The sequence below is a fragment of the Phodopus roborovskii genome, unplaced genomic scaffold (genome assembly GCF_943737965.1).
Source record: "Phodopus roborovskii unplaced genomic scaffold, PHOROB, whole genome shotgun sequence".
Taxonomy (NCBI): domain Eukaryota; kingdom Metazoa; phylum Chordata; class Mammalia; order Rodentia; family Cricetidae; genus Phodopus; species Phodopus roborovskii.
The window spans coordinates 13,506,990-13,532,073 of record NW_026126588.1 but is presented as its reverse complement, the minus strand read 5'-3'; positions in this window follow the sequence as shown (position 1 = coordinate 13,532,073).

Below are 25,084 nucleotides of genomic sequence, written 5' to 3'. Positions count from 1 at the left end.
CTCCTGAATGCTGGGATTAAAGATGTGTGATACCACTACCTGGCTCTAATATATAAGAAAAATTAGATTTAAAAATTAAAACAGTAAAGGAGTCAAAAGTATCACTATATGACAACAGACATCAATTTACAAAGCAATAAAGTAATTATAAATGTATAGTCATATAATGATATACTACCAAATTGTGTAAAACTAGATCCTATCAAAACAAGCAAGCCTGGAGATGTCATGCTACCTGGCTTCAAACTTTACTACACAGCTTCTACTCCAATAATCAAACACCATGATAATGGAATGCAGACATACTGACTTTATTACAGGCTTTTGCTCAGTTGTGACTAAATACTTAGTCATTTAAGGGAAGAGGTTTGCATATAATATCAAGGTTCTAGACATTTCAGTCCATAGTCCTTGGCTTTCTTGATTTGGGGCATCATCCTTCTACATCTGACTTTTACCAAGATTTTGTCATGAAGAAACATTGACCTCTATAAATATATTTTTTCTGCATCTAAAGAGAAATATCATATATGCCTTATGCCCTTTCTTATCTTCATGAGATATATTACAGTTATTGATTTGCAGACAGAGAATCATCCTTTTATCCCTGTGATAAATCTCTTTTGATCATGACGAATAATATTTTTGATACGCTCTCGGATTTTATTTGACAGTATTTTGAGAAGTTTGCATCTACATTCATTAGTCATAATAACTAATCAATTTCTTTTCTTGTGCTTTGGAATCGCATAAAATTAGATTAGGAGAATGAAGCAGTAGTTGTCTCTCCATCATTTATTTTCATGTACTTTTTTAATTCTTCAAGAAAACTTGGTTGCTTCTTGAAAGTTCGAGTGATTTAAGCAATGAGGCCTCTTTTTAAAAGACATTTTGTCATCGATTGAATCCAAATATCTGCTAATGGTCAGAGCAGATTGATTTGTGGTCAATGGTAAAATAGAGCATAATGGCAGCAAGAGTATATGAAGGAGAAGACTATACACTGCACAATATATAGTAAGCAAAGAGTAAGGAAGGACCTGGAGTACTGAAACAAAGTTACTGCCCCTTCCATTTGAACAGATTCCTCCACCTATAAACCAACTTCTTCAAGTGTCTACAACCTCCCAGAAAAACATCCCAATCTAAGGAAGACATATTCAACATATTAGCCTATAAGGAATATGTAATATTCAAATCTTTATTAAAACTCTATTCCATAAGAATTGGTGGTGAATTTGTAATAAAAATGACTTTAGTCAATGTCAAATATCCACTGACTCTTAATAGTTTCAATATTGTTCAAAAGCCAGAATTCAGTCTTCTCATGACCCAAGTCAGACTAGAATTATGAACAATTGAAAAGTAAAAGGAAACCTTACATCCTTATATCAGCCAATGATAAACATTCCCATTCTAAAATATAGGAATAAATAATAATCATACCAAAACTTGGCATGTGAACCATTAAGTCCTACAGATCTATATTAAGCTTTCAGTGTATGTGGTGTTGTGATATTAGCTCCAAAGTCTACTGTTCTACTTTGATTTCTGTGGCTTTGTTAATTTATGTTGACCAAAAATAACAGGGGAAATAGGTTTATTTGTTAAATAATTCCAGAATACGGACAATTAATATATGAAAGTAAAAGAAGGAACTTGAAGCATTACATACACACTCAAAAGCAGATTGAATAAATGCATGGACACAGCTTATTTGCTTTCTACTCTCTTATATGGTCACACTACATTTGCATTCAGAAACAGAGAGAAACAAATGGACCTATATACCTGCTTATATTTAAATAGCTGTCTTCTGTTTAGTATCGAATCTTATACATAGGGAATGATGTTTCCCAGAATGGGTTCATTTTCTTTCATTGGTTAACAATTAAGACAGCCATATACATTAGATATTCTTCAATAAGACTCTTCCCAAATAATTCCAATACATTTACTTGACCAATAAAACTACTGAATGTGGCTAGTTTCGTCTGTCCTTCCCCTGTAGCCATTCATGACATTTCTAACAGGGCCTCTCTCCTTGTTTGGCTCCAACTTTTTGTTGTATGTTGATTTTTCTTCTCTATACACCACCCCTGTCATTATTGAGCAGAGGTAACTTTAATCACATTGTGGAAATACAGTAAAATAATACAATGACAACTAGGCATGTGGTAAAGGTAATGAAGCTATTAAAATTTTCTAATCTAAGGTGTCAGTAGAGAGTTACACAACCTCCCTAGGAATTTATCTGCCTTTCACCACTCTTCCCTTCCCTGGCTGCACATTTTTTTGAGGAAGTAGTAGAATATATCAGGATTTAAAATTTTACTAAAGGTAGGGCTTAATGATATACTTTTCATGAAGATATCATCTGGAACAGGGTGAATATTTGCAGTGATGTAGGTGTTTTGAAGTCACATACAATTCTAGAAGTAATCACTCACGTACTTAATAAGTATTTTTAATAAACTCATTTGTTCACCAAATTGTACATCACTGATGTCTTAGTTTATTTTGTCACTGATGACGTACTGGGGTAAATATTAACAGGTATATGCTATTGTCTCCAGAGGAAAATACAAAAATTGACACCTGAAGTAGAATATAACAAAACACATGACAGGATCAATAGGAACAATTTCGAGACCCTTACATAAATCTGAGGCTAAATTGCAGTGGAAGATCATTTTAGCGATGGTTTGATTACCCATGTGATAGATGCTATGCTTTCTTGGGCTTTTCTATGGACATTGCTGTGAGTTAAAATATATGCAATTAAGGCTGACCTATGTAGAGTATGAATCACTAAGAGTGAAAGTATGCCCCAGGGTGACTATCTTATTCTCTGTGGTCTGAAGTGGTATAGCCAAATGAAGAATAAGATTAACTGAATGTCATTAATTAGTTGAAGAATGAGTGAACGCACTTTAGACTCTCAGAGTATCAGGTATGTTGGCAATGGTGTCATTATTTTCGTCATAAGGCACTCATCTGTAGCTTTCCAGGAGAAACTGGCTCATATAATGGAGAAGAAATTGAGTGGGAAAGGGACAGGTGAGTAGGACCCACATATTAGCCTCTATAAACCCCTGAATCCACATAAACATGTAATGTAGAATATGTGGTAGAGGTGCTTATTGCCATTTCATATGGTTTATACTGAAAAAGAAGGAGTGTACAAATTAGGTCTATGTTAAAGAGACTTTTCTGGAATCCAAAAAATCCTGGAACTCAGAAGAGGAACTAGAAAGTGAGAAAGGAGAGGATGAGATCAAAGTGGCAGAGTGTATGGCTCAATTCTCATCTTCATTGCAGAGGAAAGTAGCACCATGATTCAACATTTTTCTAGGGACTTAATAATGGCATTGCGCTGAAGTTGTGATAGTCGGGGAATAATCTACTGTGGACTTATTGAATCAGGAAAGACTTTTAAATTAGAAATAAAGGACTTCCTTACACCATTATTCCTGTAGCTGTGGCTCCTGGTGGGAAATTCTATCAGTCTGAGGGACTTGCATACAGAAGCCTGAGTTGTAACTATTCACTTCTTCCAGAGACAAAGGCTGCATAATCTGAGGAAATGTGAGGAAAGCCATCCCTCTGGTCTGGCTCATATGTATAAATAGAAACACTTGGATGGGGCCGCAGCAATGATTCAGTAGTTAATAGCACATGTTGCTCTTGAAGAGGATCCATGTTTGTTTTCCTCTAATCATATGGAAGGCCACAACTATCTCTAACTCCAATTCCAGGAACTTGACATCCTTTTCTGACCTCCAAGGACACTATGCATTCACATGGTTCACAGGCATATATGGATGCAAAGCATCCATACATAAAATAAAAAGTCTTTAAAAGCATAGCAAAAACAAACATTAACCACAAAAAGAAACACTTCATTATTGCTCACCAAAGCCCCCATGATGAACAATAGAGAAAAGAAAGTTATTACTGAATTGGATGTCAGCTTCAACAATAAAATGAAACTTTTATGTATTTATTCTGGAACTAAAAATGAATGATCATGATCTGGAATACATATTCAGTTTATCTCAACTACTTTGTTCCAATGTGGAAACAGCTTTGTGAAGTTTTGTTAGTCACTGTGTCTCACCCACCGGGAAAAAAAAAAAAAAAAAAAAAAAAAAAAACAAAGAAAATACAAAACAAGAAATATCAGGTGGGTCAACATTGGAATAGAGACATCTCTCTACTAAATTATTATATGGTCTAATAATACTCTTAGTATAGATTCCAGAAATATTTACTGGTTTTAGGTGAACCACGCAAGTGAATGATGAAAGGAAATTAAGCTGTGGAAAGACAGCCTAACAAAATTTGGCTTCAGACCTTCAATGATTCAGCTCTCAGTCAGGGATAGTAAAGGTCTAACCATCCAATTACTGCTGTAGAGTCTTTAATATGGGAGCAGTTTTTATTTTTACTGGGAACATAGCCTTTAGGAAGCATAAAAGGCCTAAGAAAATCTAAGTAACTTACACTAAAATATATTCTAGGTTCATCAAGGGCTAGGAAAATCAAGAGTAGATAATAGAAGGGGAGAAAAGGGGTTGGTCCTGTCCAGGTCTCTTGAGGGCAAATGTGGCATGATTTGTATCAAGCTAAAATCCCCTAGAAAAGCAATTGGCAAAATTCTGAATTGAGTGCTAGTAAGTTTCTGACAAAGTTTAATTGTAAACCATAGTTCATAAATGGTAAAAGAGTGTGAGTTAAGAGTAGGCTTTGTCTTTGGTGATAGGTGGTGGTAGGTAGTTAGATATTAGCCAGATTGAAGGCCATTGAAGATCATGACCTCACAATGAGAATTAGCATCTATATCCTGTATCATATCATCTAACTACTGTTAGCATTTTCAGGACCATGTGAAAATAGGGAACATCCTCAAAATTTTCATTCTTTAATATTTAAAATACCATATGAGGTGATAGAATAGATAAAATACCATCGAAATAAAAATACATGAAGATAGAGAAAACGGAACTTTATTCAGACCCATTGGTAGAAGGCTAACTCTTTCTAATAAATCCTGGCTGCTTCTATGGATTCATTTATGTATAATTTCCTACACTTAAACCATTTTATATGCTGTGACATATTTTTGGTTAAAAGAGTTACTTTTGAATTGTACCCCTTGTCCCAGAAGGAAGCATAGCATTCAAAACTGATGTAAACGTCATGTACTTCCAAGTAGTTAGAGATTCCTAATAAAGAACAGAGGTTTAACATTGAGTCTTCACTTAAGTGTTAATCCAAATGGGCTTATCAGTCTCCCAGGAAAGAAAATTCCCCCAGGAAGAAACATTAAGACATAGTATAAAACCTACTAAAAATATGATCAAGTGTCTGTACTTATCTCATAAGAGAGATTTCTTTATAATGATGTCCCTGGTCAGTATCCTACCCCATTTGAGTGTTTTTTCCATGTACTATTTTCACCATTGTGAGAGCCACTTATGATACACAGGCACTGCCATCATCTAAAAGACTCTATTCTAAAAGCATCCTTAGACTCCTTTGGAGGATAGAGGATAACTGTGTACCCAGGTGGACACATGAATAAAATCATCTGTCCTGCATCACCCAAACAGTAGGTGAATTATTCCTGGAAACAAATGTATCAGGATGAGTTGATATAATTGGGTCCATGGATATTCTAAAACCATGTCCGGGAACCCAGGCCCAAAAACTTAGCAGAGAAGGATAATATACTTACACATAGAAGAGGGTAAACCTTTCTCAACTAGACCAAATAAAGACATGTAAATCCACCTTGTTGATGAAAGCAGCCCTCACAAGACATGAAGCCTGATAACAGTATTATGTGCCAAGAACCAAGAGTCAGAAAACAACAAATTATCCTTGAGATTTCACCTCACCTCAGTCTCTACTGTTATGCTGGCCTGCCAGCTGGTCATATTTCTGTATGTCCATCTAGACATCCCACTCCTGTGTCTGGATTCTATCTTGCCATTTCTCCTCTACAAAATGTCCCAACACTATGACTTCACACTCAACTTTGAGTTCCACAAAGCTGACCCTACAATGGCAGCAAATTGCCACACTTTTTGGGGGTTGATTTTCTTATGAAAATAGATTTTATTTACATCATCATAACCCACTTCTGAAGAATCTTGAAATTTGCCTTAGTTTACTTCTCTAAGCTGTAATATGACTGGCCAGAGCAGCTCAAATTAAACCTTACAAGAGTTGGCCTGCTATTGAGAAGAGCCAAAAAGAAACTCAAGTCATGAACTCAGGATCACAAACAGAAGCTGAGTCCATAGAGTGTTGCTACATAGTGGCTTGTTTTTCATTGCTTTCTTAGATTGTATATATATATGTGCATACATACCCATATAAGGCTTGGGGACTCCTTGCTGGTTTTGCTAGTAATGTGGTCAACAACAGCTATTCTCATAAATGATCATGGCAGCAGTCTTGACCCAATTCCTGTTGTCTAAAGCTCCTTAAAAAGGCCATTAGACTTACCAAACTATAATGAGTTATTTCTCTTTTTCTTAATCTACCTTTAATATATAAGCAACCATAAGTGAGGGACATTCTGGCCCAATCCCATCCTTATTTCATGTCCAACCTAAAATGTGTTGTATATTCAGCAATTGAAATGTGCCACCTACTTGTAGCTTAAAACCCAGATCAGAGTCAATATCTTTGATCATTTATAAATATGCAAAGGCCTTCCTTAGATGACTTGTGTGGAGATAGCTATCACATGGTAAAATAATTTCATTCAACAATCTCTGTCATCTGTGTATGCCTTTTGTATGCATTCAGATACCTTTGCTGAAACTCCTTAACTGCTATTTATTGTTCTTGCAGATGTTTCTACATAGTTATAAAACACTCAGTGGTTTAGAATTATTCAATGAAACCTTTGTACAGATGGTGGGCAGGATCTCTGAAGGCCTATTATTATCTATTCAAATAAGTGCCAGTTGGTTCAGGCAGCTAAAGAGATGCAAAGGATCTTATTTTCTCTATAAATTGTTCCATCAAAAGAGACATGTTGGGTACAGTGGAAATTGATGGAACAAAATATTCTATTTACCCCTCAATCATTCAGATATTTTCCATGAACCATTTGACTTCCCCATTTTGTTGTTGCTACCAATGGACAATTACTCCACATCTTCCCCTCACTGATGGTCACGATGCAGTTGGCTTGCGCTGCATTGCCTGGCTAAGGCCTATTGGGGAACAAAGTAATGTTGTACTCTAGCCTACCTTGTATGCTACAGGAGCAAAGGCCCTGGATTTTCCATTGCCTATGTCTGGTTGTCAAAAGAGTTGGACACACACTTTTCACACCAATGTTTCTTGCAAGGGTAAAAGTAAACATATTATACATGTGTGTAGAGTGGGATTGCTTATCTCCACAATTTAAGATTTTTTGCGTATGTGTTGTATGAACATTTGTGTGGCTTTATGTTGTATGAACATTGAGGCTTTAAAGCCACAAAACATTTGGCATTTCATTAATTTCCATTTTCCCTACCAAATCCTACTGGATAGCAATCTTATCACAGTTGACTTTCAATATCTTAGACTAACGTTTGTCAGCCTTTGTCTTAAGGATAAATTGGTGACCATATTACATAATATTACCATTTTCATTATATTTGCCTGATTTAATCCACTTCATGTTTCACATTTGCATGAGCCAGCCTGGGAAAATTTTCTTGATTGCTTATTTAAAAATCTTTATTAATTTACAAAGTTTAGATTCTGAATATTTCCTGATTGCCATAGTTTCTGAGAACTGGCCATTGTTAAGGCCATTATCACCATGCTGATTTATGTGTTTTCACCTTTTCCTATTAAAGACTGGTCCTGAAAGCTACCTTTCATCATTCACATACTTCTCTCCCTATTCACTGTCTGATTCTTCCCATGTTTTCCAAGTTTTTCTATTCCCAGAAGTACAGGTTAGCACAAATCTAAACTTTTCGTTCCTTCTTTGCGTTCTGCTGTCAGAGATGGCAAGCAAACACCTCATTTCATTCTTCATTTTTAATTTTTATCTTTCTATTCCCTGCCAAGTCAGATTCTAGTGCAGTGGGTAACATCTTTTCTTTTCTCAATTGTAACACCTCCCTTATAATTTCTTTCTGGAAATACAACTAAGCCTTAGGAGCATGTCTTAATGCCCACCACCAACCATACACACCTGCTACCTCAACCTACATGTGTCCTATATCATATGCGCTATGAACAAATAACCTGATATTCTTTATAGACTTTCAATGATATCAGGGAATGTTCACATACTTATGTGGCAGACCAGTTTATTGAAAAGGCATGCCAGTCCATGCCAAGAAGTAAAGATGACTAATTTCAGATTGCATATCTCTACTTAGCTGGCTTGTCCTAATCTGCATGACCTATCACTCATCACAGAGAGCATGCATCTCCCTCTGTAGCAAGGATACACTCAATCCCCATAACACATGTTAAAAGTTAGCTGTATCAGGATTGCCTATGCTCACAGTTGCGTATCTCAGTATTCAGTGAAGGGAACATGTTACCATACCTTCCTGGCACATATTTATTTATAACCTTGTTTGAGAAAAAGCACATGAAGAGAACTCATTATAATCAGGAAGAGAGGTCACTGCTGTTTTGTTAAATGGAGGTGCTGTGACTATTAAATTGCTACCCAAATATCTGTATTCAATTAATCTATTATGTCTGCTGTTCATAGTGATTCTTAAAGCTATAATGTTCAGAAGGTTACTAAGAAGTTTAAATGGGATCTTAGGTGGATTTTCACATGCCTGACAAAAGGATACTTGATAATATTGTGAGCATAGTATATCAGAAAAATAGATGAACATATTTTATCTTTATACAAATATATAATATAGTAAATAGTAGTAGTAGTAGTAGTAGTAGTAATAGTAATACATAATAATAGTACAAAGTATGATGACTTCAATAGCAGAACTTTTCCAGGTAGTCCTATTTACCTTGATATTCCCAAACAGGGGAAACTCAAATTCTTTTATTCCAATTTTTAATTTTCAGTTTTAACTTTCAAACCACATATTATACAACACACATTAAACATTTATATATCTATCTTTCCGTATACATGTACATATGTAGGATAAAGAATGGCTAAATGCGTTCAGAGGTTAGAGCATATTTGAAAAGTTTTCAGATATCCAGTAAAGTAGGAAAGCAGAGAGAAAAATAAATAATGTTGGTATTAGCAAGATAACAAAATCCAACACTCGAAGATAGAGGAAGCCTTGGGTGTTGATTTCTGGCCATAGAGTCAGGCTGCCAAGTCATAAATGAATTACAGATCTTAGTAGAACTGCATACAGACAAAAGTACAGGGCAAGCTTCAGGTAAATGAATGATTGGACAGATAAATGACAGGCCCAGAAAGGGCAATTGGAAGATCGCAATAATTTGAGTAGACTTCATCAACAGCCAGGAACAAGTTGAGCTAAATTCCTTGGGACAGTATGGATTTCTCTGCCTGTGTGTTTTGACATCCTCATGTATAAATAGACAATAGGGCGATGAAAGCCAATTCTGTCAATATACAAGGTGTTTATAATGTTATGGCACCAGTCAGAGGCAGCCCCTTCATAAAAATCCCTCCCTGGTCTGAGAACAGTTTTGTTCACATTTACCTAAAAAGTATGCTTATATATTGTGCTGGATAATTTTGTATTCTATTTGACACACACTAAAGTCATCTGAGTAGAGGAGACTTCAATTAGAAAAATGCTTTCATAAGATTGGGCTGTAGGCAAGCCTATAGGGTATTTTCTTAATTAGTGATTAATGGTGAGGGCTCAGACTATTGTAGGTGGTGCCATCCCTGTGTTGGTTAATACAGGGTTCTATTCAAAAGTAAACTGAGCAAGCCATGGAGAGCAAGCCTGTAAGCAGCATCCCTAAACGGTCTCTGCATCAGCTCCTGCATCCAGGTTATTGCCATTTTTAAGTTGCTATACTAGCTTCCTACATTGATAGACTGTATTGAGGAAGTGTAATCAAATTAAACCTTTTCCTTCCCAAGATACTTTTCCTCGTGATATCTCTTCACAGCAATAGTATAATAACTAAGATGGAAGGTATTAAGGGCAGTAGAAAATTTAAGGTATTGACTTTGGGACTTTGAACTAGAATAGTGGTTGAATGCTTTAAGCAGGACTTAATGAGCTCTCCTAGTAGAATCATGAAAGACAGTAGTGCTATGTGGTGATATATTGTGTATTATCTAATAAAGCCATTTAAGAGCAGAGTGCAAAGCCAGGCACAGTAGTCAGCCATAGATGTCATGAGGGCTGGTGTACAACTTTAATTCCAGAACTCAGGAGACAGAAGCAGATGGATCTTTGTGAGTCCAAGGCCACCCAGGGCTACATGAGAGTGAATCAGTCTAAAAGAGAAACAGAGCGTCTGCCTTTGATTCTGGCACTAGAAAGGTATACAAGATAGGAGCAGAGTCTCATATTGTGGGAATTCATTTCCAGGCATGTTGAGTAGAGTATTGCAGTTCAGGCAGTCTGAGGGGCAGTGCAATTTAGAGATACATTCAGAGGATATGATTGCCCCTTCGGACTGATCATTGATAGAGGTGATAACTCTCCAGTGGCTTGCCACTTGGTTTCTCTGATCTTCAGATTGAACCCCAATATCTGTCTGTGGGTTTATATTATTCAAACTACAGTGCTAGGGGTGGTATGGACTGTTGGAACCTAGCTAAAGAGGTTATAGAGGGGATGAATATTAGCAGCTGGGATAGAGACATTCTTGTGATATTTTGAAAAAGAATGTGGCTACCTTTTGCCCTTGAGTTTTTAAAACAGCCTATTATTGATTGTGTCACATGTTTAAGAGTGAACACTGTTATGCAAAGCTACAATTAAAAGTACAAACAAGGCAAACTAAAATACAAAATGGACAGTTTGAGACCAAAAAGAGTGCCAGAAAATGTTAGCATCCAGACACAACTGGCCCTACCATGTGGGGACCAGGCAGAGTGTGTTATCCCTGTGCATATGGCAGGCAGTATCCTGGCTCTGTACACAGGTGCAAAAGTCCCCTTTAAGAGACTAGGAGGGCCTAGGTCCTGCCCCAAATGATGTGACAACCTTTGATGATATCCCCCATGGGAGGCCTCACCCTCCCTTGGGAGTGAATAGGGTTGGGATGGGTGTGTATGGGGAGATAGGAAGGCAGAAGAGAGAGGGAACTGTGATTGGTATTAAAATAATATTATTAATTTAAATAAAAATTAATTAAAATTAAAAAGGGGGAAGACAAGCTATGCCCTCTCCTGGTCTCTCTTTCTAATCCACCCCCTCTCTCTCACTCCCTGTCTCTCCTCTCTCTCCTCTCTCTCCCTCCTCTTCCTTCCTTTCCCCAACAACTCTCTTTCCCCCAATACAACTTCCGATATAAGTTCTTTCTGCATGGCATCTTTGTCCCAAACCCATCATGGTTTAGACCTACTTGCCAAGGTCCCTCTGCCATACTATAACAGGAAATATAAACTTGGAACTGCTTCCTAATCTCAACGAAATAAAAAGTTTTAAGAATGACCTGATTCAAAATGGAATAAAAGGAACAACTCCTGTCCCCACACAGTTATGATTCCAGCCTTGTAAAAAGGAATTAAAGGAATGCTTTGGCGAGAAAGGAAACCATCAATAACAGAAAGCTTATATAATTGTAATTCCAAGAAGGGTCTAGGTTCCAGCAACAGCAAGCAGCAGCAGACTATGGAAGCTTCAGCCACATGATTCTAGGTTTACAGAAAAATAAGGTAAAGAAGTTAAGGTATTTTCTCCACGATCAAGGACATCTGTTTTGGTGAGTGCCGGTTAGGGCAGTCCCTGCATGGAGCAGGTCATTGCATAAATCTGTGAAGGTGAAGAAGGAATTGTGTTGGAGAGCCCAAGACTATGGGGACGAAAAAGTCATGGGAAACCTCCCAAGAGAGCCTTGAACAGGGTACGGAGCCAGCCCAAGAGAGAGGTGTGTTGCAATCCTCAAACCTGGAAAGAGTGGGACGATGTATACTCTGTGCCATAGAATATTGGAAATATGTGACTTGCTTTTTTGCGGGGGGGGGGACTGGGGGGAGGATGTTACACTTAAGGAATTGCCTTGAGTCTTGAAAGAGACCTTGGACTTCAAAACAGTCTTGAAACTGAAATACAATGGGGACTCTTCAAGTTGGACTAAGTGCATCTTGCATTATGAAGTGACTGCAAGCTTATGGGATGCAGGGAATGGAATGTGGTGGAGTGAATGAAAATGGCCCCTGTAGGCTCATATATGAGCAAGCCTAATTAATAAGTAGTAGAACTATTTGGGAAAGATTGGAAGTTTTAGGAGGTATGGCCTTGTCGATGTAGGTGTGGCTGTTTTTGTTTGTTTGTTTGTTTTTTTTTGTGTAGGCTTTGAGAGCCCAGGGTCTCTCTCTCTCTCTCTCTCTCTCTCTTTGCCTTCCTACATTCAGACATCAGCTACTGCTCCAGTACCATGCTTGTCTGCTTCCAACCCTGATGATCATGGACTTATGGTCAAAAACTGTAAGCAAGCCTCCGAATACATTTTTTTTTTTGAATAAGAGTCATTCTCTTGACAACAATATAACACAATATAACAATGACTAAGACTACTTTTGTCTTGAACCTCTGCCTTCTTTTTTTCCCCCACCCCAAATCCTATCATTAATTCTCTCTAAGAGAGCTAAGTGTTCTCTCAGGGTTTTTTGATTACAATTTTCCTACTGAACAAAGTGAATAGCGGAAACCCAAAGTAATCTGAGTTCTTACAGAATGATTAACATATATGTTTATCAACTGGTAAGCTACAAAAGTTATCTAAGTGTCATAAAAGCTGACATTGTTGCCCTGGAAACACAACCATAGCAGCAAATGAAGAGGCCAAGTAACATTTTTTTTTTTTTAATTTTACAATGAAGTATGAATTAAAAAAGAATAAAGTATTTCACTTACTTATTCCAGGCAGAAAGATAAACATTCATCAAACCACCAAACTGATTCTCAGGAAAAAGAGGTAGAGAAAGTCAATTCTCCTTGGTAGTGTTATGCTTATATGTATTGTTTTATAGCAATTCATCAAGAGGGTGGGAATAAAAGAATTATTAAACTCCCTCTATCCTATTTCACCTTAACTGGTATTATATTACATTTTCCAAGTTTATACAACAACGAAAATATTCTCTGACTGGCAAAGTTATGTTCTAGGACAGAGAACATAGACAGGCTGCATGACATGACACCATTACATTACTGTATATCAAAAGTAATGGTTTCTAATCTACAAAGTTGTCAGATGAAAGGCTTTGAGTTAAAGCACCATTAATAAAGAGCAAGAGCTGGGTAACAACATTTGCTGTGGGAAAAGTTTAGGTACTGTGAACTGCAATAGAACAGTTGAGTTCATTTTGAGCAGGAGAGATGTTTTCCCTGTAGGCTGAGCCAGATAACCAGCTGGGCTGAGTTCTTCCAGCAGAGGTGAAAGTCTTGGCTAAATGATGGGCTTAATGTACAAAGTACATGGTGTGCTGATCAGAGATGGAGCTTCTTTGCCAGCTCATTCCTCAGTAGAGTAATCCAGTTTGGGAAGAAGCATCAATTTAGTTAGAAATGGGACTGAAAGTATTAGTGTTGCTGTGTTTTCCTACCATGGAGTAAATTCTCTTTCACACTGTCTCACTCAGTATTGCTTCTTATGGCACACATTGGCAGTAGACAAAATGCAACAAAGAGATTTCTGAATGTGGTCTATCATAAGCTATATAATTTTTAGTGCTTGTGATCTATGGTTTTATTCTAACAGCATATAAAATTTTGAATAAAAATCAAATGAAATAATGAATGAATAAATAAATGAACAAGCAAAAAATTCTTAAATAGTTCTGCTGCTTATCAGTTCTAATTCTCAATTATATGAGATATATAATCTCTTATGGTAATTGATGCCCATCTTCCAAAGGCATACTCATATAGTAGACTCCCATACTTGTAATGCATATCTTCTTATTTTATGATTAAAGTGCAACCCATACTTGTTCCATTATTAGTTACAGACTTACAACTTAGAAAAAAAATTAAATTATCTTCTTTCATAATCCACAAAAGACCATACATATCCTCAACAATTCCACTGGCATTTTCTTCAGTGTGCTATAGACATATGAATATTCTCTACTAAGAATACAGCAACAACAGATTACGGATTATTTACCATTATATTCCTACCAAAGAGCATCTTGATTTTCATGGAAGAGTTGCCTGATAAAAAATTCTTCATTGATGAAAGAAAAACAGAAGTTCAAGCATAGAAGCATACTTGTGTAATTATGAACTAGCATTTCAGCATGGAGTATTTTCCCTCTCTTTGACGAGACCAATGAGCAGCACCACTTAATTAACCAACATTAATTTATTACTAAGCATGCTTTGCCGACAGTTAGCAACAAGTTGAGCCCCAGGTGCAAGGCAATCGCTTGGCAGATTTCCTCCTTTACAGCACGAGTGAGTACATCATCCTTACTCAAAAAATGGAAGCTAATAAATTATAACAATAGTGACAGCTATTTCTTCTGGCTTCTAAGCATGTCATAAGTTGTTATATCACAGTTATAGTAAAGAAAAAACTCTACAGTTTTCAAATATAATGAAACAGGAATTAAAAGGAAATCTTTGATTTTCTTAAAAATAGCAATAACAACAAAAACAATCAGAACTGCATTTCATTGTGGAACAAAATCTGACTTGAGGGAGACCAAAACAAGAAGTCTCATTAAAATAGTTCCTTCCCTAACACTTACTATAATTTCTACCTGAATATTTAACTTGGATTAGGAAAATGAAGTTTAAGTGTAAATGATATAGGAAACAGATAACAATAGAGACACTATCAGGCCCTTAACTCTGAAATGAAACTAGAAACAAAGGCATAAAAGTTTAAAAAGAATGTTAGAGACAACAGCTTTGAAATGTGGGGAAGCTGAATCATATTTTATTTAATTATACAATACTGAGAGAAAGACAGGGAGAGGTTTAAATATATAAGAACATGAATGTATTTTAAAAAGAAATGTCAATCAAGGCTAAGAGTGAAACAAAAGAAAATGAATTTGAGATAGAGAAGCAAAATGTCTTCATTTTTTCTCACTCATCATCTACTTCCATGATTTGGAATTTCTGACACAACTCATTTCTGTAACATGAATGCATAATTGTACTACTAAAATAAGCAGAATTGTTTTCTTCTAGAAAGAAATGTGATTTGAGAGATACCCCCTCAAAAAATAGCATTAAAATATTTCTGTCACAGGCTGACTACAATTGTCACCTAAATATTCAACTTGGATTAGGAAAATGAATTTTGGTGGTTGATATAGAAAACAGATAATGATCTGAAACATTATGAGTCCTTTCTATCTAGAATAAAATTACAAAGATGTGGTCCACTTTTGACATGTTTTATTAAGTGACAGGGTTAGTACTTTTATATATAAATGTAAGTTGTAAGTAATTGTGGGATATGTGGACATTTCTATACCCATAGGAGGGTTTATAATAAGGTGATGCCTCCAATAATATCTGCATGGTATTTTCATATAGCTATAGCTTCTTAATCATGTCCATTGATGAATAAAAGATTAACAGAAAAAATCAATTCGTATGAAACACCACATATGCTCACTGGCATTTGTGATGTAAAATAAGATACATTTGTACAAACTTCAAAGAAATGTCACCTTGAAGCAGGATAGAAAGAGAAAAATTATGGAGACATGGGAAGCAAAGGAAGGCTATCACCCCAGAGTCTGGTCATAGCCACTTGTTTAGTGAGTACTGAACATTTCAGCACCATTTCTCTGAGGGCTACTAATACAGAGATAGTAAGTTTTAAAAAATATCAACAATATGGGCTTATTGCCTAAATATTTATGGCCAGAGGTAGAGCCTCACTCCTATGAGTATCTCACAAACAAGATCACAAATACGAATCCTTTTTTATAGTGAAGATATAATGACTTCCTAAGTTCATTAAATTTATAATTTTAACATATTTTTGAGATCAGGCTGCACGCTGGTCCAAGTTTCTACACAGCAGTTATTTAAACTGTTCATTGCCTTTGTGATATCATTTTACCAGAGCATATAACTCCATTTTAAGGATTGAGGACTCCTCTGTACCTGGCTGGATTCAACTTTGGGCTCTTTCACTATTCTTTCTGAGAAGACAGCTGAACAAAAAACTGGTAGAGTAAGTTCATCTGATTAACTTGGAGTTAAATACATTATATGATATTAAACTACACAGACATATATAAGAGATCTGTTAAATCTTCTTCAATAGGTCCACTATGAGAACTAGACATGTAACACATAGCCATTATCAGACAAAGACCTGTTCTTATAAACATGGTGACTTTTATAGGTATTAGGTGACACCATGTAGATGCAAGAGCTCTATTCCAGAAATGATGATATTTCTGATATAGCCAAGAGAAAAGAAAAAGTAATATAAGGATTCATGGTTTAATGTGACATAATATTATACTTCAGTAGGAACCCTCTCTGTGAGATGATATGGGAAGAGAGCATAAGCTATAATACACCCCTTCCAAGGGGGGCTAATTTTGAATAGGCAATCACAATTTCTCCTATACCATCTGGGCTACCAATCCCAGTTGCCAAACTTGAAGCACATTATCTTCTTGGAAAGAGTTACCTTACTTTCATGAATGATAATTCCTTAGCATTAAAAAGTATAATTCAAACGATATAGACATAGGGTATCTAACAAGCATGTCCTTTTTATCATGTAGTCTTTAAATTCTTTGTCTGGAATGTCTATTTTTCAACATCAGCTCTAAACAAACAAATTAAATGTACTTTTTCATTGAAATTTCAGAACTATCCAGTCCTGGTATGTAGTAGATGCATAATTATATCTGTTTCTTTTAAATACCATCTGAATTCAGTAGCCAGGTTGTGGATGAATGTTCCACTTCAATTTACTGGTTCAAACAAGCTTAGAAGAATATTATATAAAACAACCATAATGAATTTTCTAGAAAAGGAAATCCTAGCCACATAAAATAAGATGACTAAGTGATGTGTGATTCTATTATTTAGGGAAAAACAATGTTTCCTAGTACGAAATACATGTCTGAAATGTCAGATAATTGTGAAACCAAGGTGGATTTACAAAGTACAACTTACAAATGGGATGAAAATTTAGCAACCACATCTCTGAAAGAATTGTGAAACATTCTATAAACCTACTCAAAATTTCCAAGTTACACCATGTTTCTCTTTTTATTTGTGATAGTTTTGTTTTTTTTTCTTCAGATAGATGATTAAACAGTTGTTTAGATTTATTTTTATCTTATACTATTTTGCCAATATTTCATTTCCTAAAGTATCCAAATTATGTTTGTTGGGTCCTGAGAAACAATAAATAACAAAAAAGAATGTGGCTCAGAAAAACATATTAGTTTGGTTCCAGTTGCCTATCCCTGATTTACATGGTACCAGTTATGACATAGTGTTCTTTAAAAGTAGTTACATGATTTCATCTGCTGTAGTTGGAAAGACATATTTTCTTTCAAGAAAATGTATTAGTTACTTGAGTTACTGGTCTCATGGGAAAATGCTTGTCAGAAGCAAATTTAGAAAGCAAAGGCTTGTTTTTTTTTTTTTTTTTTTTTTTAATTCACAGTTCTCAGTACTTCATGGTAGGGCAATCATGGCTAAGAAAGCCCAAGGCCAAAGGTCATAACATGGCTACAGCTGAAGGTTCTTCCTTTATACACTGCTTCTTTAAGTGACTCCAAGAGCTTAGTCCATGGAATGTCAACTCCCTCAGTTCTGTATTTTCAGTTCTGTTAACCTAATGGACTTAAGCCTCAGAGACATGCCTCAGTGTTTATCTCCTGTGTGATTCTAGATACTTTCCAACTGGCTATGTTAACCATGGAAATAGTGTTGTTTGCTTTTGTTGAACTAGTGTTGCACATATTATTAGACAAATACATTCTGAAAATTACTTGAGCTGGTACATATGACAGAAGGAGGAGGAGAAAAAGAAGGAGAAGGAGAAGGAAGAAGAAGAAGGAAGAAGAAGAAGGAGGAGGAGGAGGAGAAGAAGAAGAAAACATGGATTTATCTAGAAGTATAAAACAATGGAAAGTAATATCCAGTAAAAATTAATATGAAAGTCAATGACTTCATGGAATATTTTTTCATTAAATCTAAAAGAATAAACATGACTACTAAGCAACTGAGTTATTTTCCAATTCCTTATCTTCATTCAGAACTTTGCATTGGGTCTCCACAGACTCACCAGGATGTGCAATTGCTGAGACCAGTGCCTGAGTTACATCTCACTGAGGAGAAAATACTCTAAACAAAAAATGTTAAACTAAGAGCATTATGCCTTGATAGGATTACGTGGCAGTCCTGGAATTTTTAATAAGTCACATTGCTATTTAATTTTACCTAATGACATAGTATACAGGTTTGAATTGTAGTTGTCAATGATAAACAATATTAACATCCATTCCTTCTATGTATTACAATGCTGAGCTTTAAATTTTGCAATCATTTTGATTCACTGCTTAAAATCAATTTTTTTTGACTCATTTTATACTGGTTTATCTTTCTAAAACCATGAATCTCATTTGCACAGAACCTACTCTAGCTTTTTATATCTTAAACTTCTCTAATCATTGCCATATTGCTACTTCTGAATTTACTTTTTTCTATTGTGTTGTTTTCCGAAATACTTTTGTCTGTTCCTGTATTTCAGAACTGTGTTACAATTATGCTCATCATCACCGATATTCTAAACAATGACTTAAAGTATTTCTTCCCTTTCTAAATATTCCTAGCAACTCACAATGCTTTGAGTCATACATCTTCTGAAAAAGGGGGTAATTTTTACTTGAGTCATGCCAATTATTTTCTTAGAATAGCATCACAAGGATGAATTATGTCATCAAGAATACTTAAATGTGAGCCATTTTTTTTCCAGAATTTTTGCTTTGGGTGATAATAAATGAAGGGATTTCTGATATCACTCTAACTTAAGGCAGAAACTGAGGTTCTTCATGTCTTCATACATTCCAAAGTCACAGCATAAAACCTACAAAATTTTTTTGGCTTTTTTCAGAATTCCAAAAAATCCTCAAACATTTTAAAAGACTGATTCAAAGTTTCCAAATACATGAGACTACAAACAATGGAGTCAGTAGATTTTTTTTTTTACCTCCTAGTCTAACTTCAAGTTGCAGTCCTCATAAAGAACTTTCATAGCTACATTGGAGAAGCTAAAATTCAAGTTCCAACCCATTAGCCCTTGTTCAAGTACTAACTCCAAACTGCTACAAAGCTCTAAATCATCACCTCTACTAAATTCCCCAGGGACTGGAACTTGTCCACCTATACCATAACTTCAATTTCCTTTCACTGTCTTTACCAGTGAGTAAGAAATTAATTATCATATGGATAACTATATTTTTAATCATTGTTATTAGATTTCAAATTTACCTGGGTTGTGATGTTTCTTCAGTTTTGTGTTCATTTGCTAAAATAGTCCCACAGTGAATGATATGTCTGGAACACTATTTGTACATAAAATTCTCAACAAATGACACTCATGTATATCACTCTCATTTGGTGCTATAACAAATAATGTTATTCAGAACTTACATAACAAAGAAAAGGCTGGTACCAAACAGGGGAGCAACTTGAGTTATCTGTCTTTACTCTCATACAATGCAGTCTCTGGTTTGACAGAATTCTATAATGAAAACTGTACGCCAACCAGTCAGAATGTAATTGTATCTTCTCTTTATTTTAATACTATAAATTCTACAAACTTTCCTCTAACTATAAATATCTTACATTTATTTGATTGCAGTCCACATTTTCTCTACTTCATCATTTTATTATTTTTCATGTTTTATTGTTATAGATATTATAAACTACTTTATTATAAAATAGTGATAAAATATTGTTTTTGTGTTATCAAATTAACTTTTAAGAAAATGTTCACATAAACTCAACTTAGCCTCAAATTCTATTAATTCATAGAATAACTGGAATTTTACTTTATTAAAATTTATTTTATGTGAATTGGTGTTAGGGTATCAGGTGCTCTGGAACTGAAGTTATAGAAGTTGTGAGCTGCTATGTGGGTGCTAGGAATTGAACCAGGTCCTTTGGATGAGCAGCCAGTGCTCTTAACTGCTGAGTCATTTCTCTAGTTCCCTAACTGGAATTTTAAAACAACATGACCTATTTCCATTGATTCTCAGAGTTAATTCTGGTCACCAGGTTAATTAAGCAGTATTGGTAAAGGGACTGAAAAAATAAAAGGAGAAAAGAAGTTATTGTAATTGACCAGTCTTCCTAAATGATTCCTGTCTCATTTCTTATTCCACAAGATGATCATATAAGATTCTTTTGTCTAAGGGTCTGTGCTAGCTTTAGCTGGTGACTATACTCATTCCAGATGCAGGCTGCCCCTCATGGATAACTGCCCTCATGCCGGGGTCTTCTTGGTAGGCTCTGTTGTCCTCCAAATCTGAGGACTGAGATATTCTTTATCTATAATTTACAGTTTTTACAAATAAAAAGAGATAGAAGCACACAAGAATGACAGAAATTCCAGAGTTTTATCTTGTTTTGGTTGCCATATGGACCCATGTTAAAACTGGATGCTTTTTAACAAAGGAAGTTCCAAAATCTGACAAATATTTAACTAAATTTCGTTGCTTAAAAACAAGTCCCAGATTGTTAGTATGTTTTACTTCTGCTTCTGATGTATCTTCTTAGATTTTCACTAAAATATATTTTACTTTTAAAGTCTTTTCTAAATTTTACAATGAAAAATGAGACTAGGAGGAACCAACACATTTTTTAAATGCGGTATGAAATGATACAGACATGAGAATACTTTTGGTTAAGAAAATTAATGAAAAACAGAAGAAAGAAATCTTTCAGGAGAGGAAAGGTTAATAGGGTCTATTTTCCCTATAAGAACTGATCCAAGATGAAAATTAAATAAAAAAAAACAGAAATCTTAAACATATTGCAAAATGATAAGTCACAAAAGTTTATGAGAAATAAAATCTAAAGAAAACTTTTATATGATTAATTTGATTATAATTAACATTCATTGAAATCTCTCCTAAAATGAAATTGTTGATGCTTCTACTTTCTATCTGCTTTGCACATTAGGAAGAACCTATGAGAATGCAATGGGAAGCCAGACATTCTACCCTAACTTTTACATTTGTGTTTGAGCTTCTTAACAATTGAAATAAATACTGAGTAAAGTTCAGGGAAAATGATTATAGTCACAAGAGCCAGAACAAAGGATAACTTGAATTTTAGGAATGATATGCTTTCTAGACAGAAAACAAATGACTACCACAAAGAAACATCAGGCAGAGAGAGAGAGAGAGAGAGAGAGAGAGAGAGAGAGAGAGAGAGGACCTAAAAGAACAAACTGAAAAAGAACCTCCAGTAGAAGGATATTACAAACAGTAATCTACAGAAAGGAAAATACCAACTAGGGGTGATGCACCCCCCATCAGAAGTGGGAATGGGTTCTTAGAATCATGATAGTTGTCTCTAAAGAATAATGGTTTCTAAGGCTACTTGACAAATATCCCACTTGAGGAACGACAGATGGACACTGAAGAGACTCTTTATGTGACACTGAGAAGTGTTTATTTTTAGTACAATATTGGAGCATATTCTTTGTTTTAATAATTCAGGGCCCCTTATTAATTAAATAACTTTTATGTAGTAATGTATTAAAATAAATTCTCAAATAGCCAACAATCTCTTGTTAACCTTGGGAACTCACAGCATACGACCCAATAATAAGGCATAGCAAAATCCTCTTCTAAAAAATCAGAAAACATTCTTAAATCCACAGCTTAGTTCTGCAGTTAAAGTTTACAAGGTATATATCTAGGATGTTTACAAACTTTAAAAGCTAAAATGAAATCAGTAGATCATGTTTGCCAGTGATAATTTTCAGGTAGGATAAGTGCCTTCCATAGCCATATTAAAAAACTGAAATAATATTTTCTGATTCTTCAAAGACAAGGCCACTTACACATACAAATTTTATAAATGTGCAAAAAGCCTACAACATTGTTTTAAACATGAAAAAAAAATGTATGTCTTGATTTTCTACATAGGAACTGTAGGAATATATCTATCAGCAGTCATAAGTTTATGTTTTGGTTTTCTTTAATTTTTAGCACTGTTGGACCTCCCCAATTATAACCTCAGACTATTTTCTTTCTAATCTTTCCACTACTGGGATTCTTCTAGACAAATTTCTCCTATATTCAGCCACATTGTCAATAGTGATGATTATGTGTTCTTAAAAATCCAGGTACTCATTCCTTTGAAGCAAATTTCACAAGAATCAACTCCTTGACAATGTCTTTCTTGAGGTTATTGGTTCCAATAGTCATGCTATTCTTGCTTGCACCTAATAATCTTCCAAAATCTGTATCTTCTGGCTTATGAAAGTTTCATACTAAATTCATTATGGCATTGGGATGTGAACCTGTCCCTACTAGAGTGGATGCAAAACCTGTTTTCCAATACCAGGTAAAATAAAGATAAAAGTTTATATCTCTAAGGTAGGTGGCTCATCCCTCTGAGCATGGCAGAAGTTATACAAGACTGACTACCAGCCTTCAGCTTCCAAGAAATTTTTTTGTCACTGCAACTCTCTGTGTGGAATGTGGTAAGATGCAGAGGCATCAAGAATAACACATCAAAGAATCCAGCTGATAGAAAGATTAGAGAGCCCTGCCCCTGTGGGCTACAAGTAAGAGGCAGAGCAGCAGAAGAGAAGCATGTGAGTCATAGTTTAAGTATCATATAAACTCTATGTATATGAGTCTGGTGTCTCAGAGTCCTTTGTCTTTGTCCTTTTCTGGGGTCTTTTGTCTGTTTCCACACTCAGAAGCGGTCCATAAAAAAAAAAAAAAAAAAAACTTCTACCCCTGTCCATATGTCTCTGGCACTTTGCTGCAAGATATGAGAATATGGAAATCTAAATGGGTGATTTCTAGACACTATTTCACATCTGGGATCTCAATAGGGGCTTCAAGACTCAGACCCAAGCCTATAACACACACAAAATATTGCATGCTAGGTAATATCGAACAGAGGGTACCATAAAGTATAGCCTTAACTTCTTTTTTTTTTAAGAATTATTTTATTATGTATACAGTGTTCTGCCTGTTGTATGCCTACATGCCAGAAGAGGGTACCCGTTCCTATTACAGATGGATCTGAGCTAGCTTGTAATCACTGGGAATTAATCTCAGGACCTCTGGAAGAAGCCAGTACTCTTAACTGCTGAGCCATCTCTCCAGCCTCTAGCCTCAACTCTTCAAAATATTTTAATCATATGTCAACAGATGTTTCTGAAATAATAATAAATGTTAAGCAAACCACCAAAATTGAAGACTGTTCTGTACATCATTATTTTCATTTTAAAAGCTAAATTATAGTAAAATCCACAAAAATTTCTTGAGTATTTTCCATTTAAGTATATAACATTTAAAATGCTATGTCATGCAGATGAATTCACATGATTTACTGTGATTAAAGACATTTTTGAACATCAGTGCTTTGTGATGTAGAAGAATTATAGGAGCCTATTTCTAAGTAGGTCCCTTGGTATCACAGTGTGGTATTTGAATAGGAACAGCACCTATAGAAGCGTGTGTTTCAATGCTTGGCCTATAGGAAGTGGCACTCTTGGGTCAGTGGCCTGTTGGGGTAGGCATGGCCTTGCTGGAGGAAGTGTGTAACTGGGGGCAGACTTTGAGGTTTTAAATGCTCAAGCTATATCCAGTGTGGTACACTGTCTGTTGCTGCCTGTGGATCAAGATGTAGACCTCTCAGTCCTTACTCCAGGACCTTGTCTGCCTGAGCACTGCCATAATTCCCATCATGATGATAATGGACTAAACCTCTAAAGCTGTAATCCAGTCCCAATTAAAGGTTTTCCCATGGTCATGGGGTCATGGTGTCTCTTTACAACAATAAATCCCAAACTTAGATAGTCTTTTAAAGCTCAGTGCATTTAATCCATTTCTTAAGTAATATATATATATATATATATATATATATATATATATATATATATATATATTTCATTGTGCTTTGAGTTGCTTCACTTGTATGTTGATTTATATTTATATTTAATTATAAGCATACCATTATGTGTGTGGGGTGTATATATATATATGTATATGTATATGTATATATAATATTTTTGAGGGAACATACAAAGTTAAACCTCAGCTCTTGTTTAAAAACTTAAATAGCATTCCATCTATAGTAACTAAAATGTTAGACATCTCAACATAAAGACTGTTTATCATATAAAGTAATGTCTTATTTTATTTTTTGACATTTTCCTTTGAATTGTATCACTATATATCCATTTTTATCAGCACCATAGGAAACAATTTTTTTTGCTTTCAAAGGATATTTAATTTATGCTGCCAATACCTACTGAAATGTTGCTTATTAAAATCAAACCTTTTCTCCACCAGAATGTCACCCTGCACTGTGTCTTTGTGTTTGCAGTACGGCATCACTGCTTTAATGCCTCTACAACATCATTATACTGCATAAATACAATGAACAAATTTAATCCCCTCTAGTACATATAATCCTATTTTATAAATTTGAAAATAGATTCTTCTTTCATACAATACATCCTGACCACTGCCCTTCCTATCTCCACTTCTCCAACCGCCCCTCCACCTTCCCTTTCTCCCAAACCCACTCTCTCCCTGTCTCTCTTCAGAAAGGAGCAAGACTCTCAAAAAAAAAAAAACAACCAAGCATGAATAAACAAGATACAATAAGACAAAGCAAAAGCTCTCATAACCTATTAAATGTGATGAAATACTAGTGGAAAGCTACTATTGTATTAAGACATTTTACTCTACATTTTTTTT